Here is a 2,720-nt window from a genome sequence, read left to right on the forward strand (position 1 = left end):
CTTCCCGATGGGCTGCTAAGACGTGTCCTGAAAGCAAATAAGTAGACACGTTACATTTTTGCATTTCTACATATATGTCATAGAATTATCCGCATCCATCAAATGTTATCTTGACCCAAAGGAGGTCCAGAGAATTAAGAGAATTATTGGTAGGACAACAACAAGGATTATTGCGAAATGATGGCCATAAAGTAGGAGGAATTGGCACCCTGGATGAAGGGAAGCTCCCACCATTTGGAGAGGAGTTCTTAAATGGTGGCACCTCTATAGGTAGTACTGTTACTATGTATCATTCCCCTACTACATCTACCGAATCTCCTCCAAATTCTCCTGAAGAAGAAAATGGAGTACCTACTTTGGATGATCTCTCAACTCTTCTAGACCGTGCATAGTGGAAAGATTATAGGCATTTGGTGTTGGAAGTACAGTGTTGTTGAGGAGTAAACTAGTTACTGTAAAGAAGTCTCTTAGTTTTGATCCCTTGCCTCCAATAGGAAGAAGAAGCCAAGAGCCATGAATCCCAACCAACCACTCAATCCTAAGGTCATGGCATCTAAGTTCTCTAGCAAGTAGTAAGAAGACCCAGACTATCATATCGCATAGTTTCAGACTAGGTGGGTGGCTAGTGGTTTTAACAATATGTTCGGGGATCAAGTCAAACTACAATAGTTTGCTATAACATTCAAAGGTAAGGCCATGGATTGGTATAGCACTTATGATGCTGGACACTTTACCACATATAACAACCTTAAAACCGGTTTTCTAAGTAGATTTAGAAAACATAAGATAGCTACATATGTGTTAAAGAAGCTGAACTAAATCAAGCAAAAGACAATGCTGGTACATGATTATGCATTAAAAATTAAGAACCTATTGAACAAGTTGAATTAAGAATATAAAAATTTAAGAACCTATTGAACAGGTTGAATGAAGAAGATAGAGGCCTTCCTTGAATTTGCAATGCTTATACTTTGTTAAGGGATTGGATAAAGTTATTGCAAGAGCAATTGCTAATGTGGAAGTTGGAAATAATACTTGGCAAGAGTAGATCTAAGACGAATAATAATAAGGATTTCTCAGACTCTGATTCGGATGATTTTGATTCAAGAGACAGCAATGATGAAGAGGATACCTCATCATGGTCTGAGTCAGATACCGAATCAAGCAACTTGGATAATGACAGAAGTAGAAGGAGGCAAAAGAGGCATAAAAAGCAATCTAGAAAGGATAAGAAGAAGGGAAAAGAAAAAGAAGAAAAGATAGCCTTGGAAAAAAAGTTGGAGAAGAAAATAAAGAAGTAGTTTTTGGACATGGGAGTTATACATACTGCAAGGAAGGTGAAGTCATGAAGCATATGTTAGAATGTGGACCATGAGGCTAGAGAATGCTGGTGTAACCCAATGGTGAGGAATGTAAGACAACAAATAGCACCACCAGTAGTATCGATAAACCAAGTTGCACTTGAGATGGCACAACACTAAGGAATCAGAGGTTTTGGTAGGAAGAGTCAGCCACCTAAGCAATGGGGCAATGACCAGGCAAGGCACTGGAGGAATAATGCCTAGCAAAGCCAACGAGGGCATTGTTACTACTGTGGCAGGCAGGGACATATATCAAGACCTAACCATGAGTTATGGATATGCCATAGGGCTAAAAGGAGAATGCAGATTGAAGAGCAGCAAGAAATGCAACCGGCAAGACTACCCCATAGACAACAACCATCGACGTCCGTAGTAGTGGTCTTAGTCGAGACACCTATAGAAGTCACAAAGGGCCAAGTAGTAGGGCAATAGTTGGAGCAGAAAATCAAAGAAGTTTTTTAGCAAGCTAAGTAAGGGTATTTTAAATGTAACCAAACAGCTGCAAGTAGACTATAATTGTTCAAATTGTATAATTGTGGAAGATTTTCCAAAAGCAATAGCAATCTTGGTCATCAATAGCTCTAAAGCCAAGCAGAATATAAACTGGGATAACAAAAAAAAAGCTAAGAAAGTAGCTTCAAAAGAAATTCTAAAGTTGCAAAAGAAAAAGCATTCAAAACAACTTAATTCCACAGATTTTCTATATGACGTCCAGCGAAGTCAACCAATGTATCCAAAAAAATAACAAGATATGCCATTGATAGGAATGCAATTTAGTGGCCAGCAACAAGAGTTTGGATTTATATGAATAGTCTCAAGGCTTTCATGAGTTATTTGTTGCATTAGCTAAATCCTCATTATAGTTAAATTTGGAGCAAATCCTTGATTTGATTCCAAGTTTCAAGGAAAAGCTCATAGCAAAGATTACGATGAATTAAGGAAAAGTATGGAAGCACTATGTTGTTGATAGTAGGCAAATTGCAGAATGTCAAACTATTATCCCCACATAGTCAAAAGTGGTGGATTACAAAGTGCCAACTATTCAAGTGGAATACTTAGGCAGTAATTTGACGATGTATTATTAGATGGAGGTTAGGGAGTAAGTATTATACCTAAAGAGCTTTATTTGGCACACAAATTACAAGGACTTGTACCAACACCATTTCAAGTCAAAATGGTCCACCAGCTAAGAATTTGCCTTTGGGAATCTTGAAGAATCAACTTATTCAAGTTGCAAGGCTGAAGTTTAAGGCAAGCTTTGTTGTTCTCTGCATGGAAGATCTTGGAGATTCATACAACATGTTGTTGGGAAGACCTTGGTTTAGATTATCTAAGCTGAAGCAAGATTGAGGTTTAGAT

The sequence above is a fragment of the Lygodium microphyllum genome, chromosome 19, assembly GCF_053477565.2.
Source record: "Lygodium microphyllum isolate KBCC chromosome 19, Lygodium_microphyllum_v1.1.10, whole genome shotgun sequence".
NCBI classification, from domain to species: Eukaryota; Viridiplantae; Streptophyta; class Polypodiopsida; order Schizaeales; family Lygodiaceae; genus Lygodium; species Lygodium microphyllum.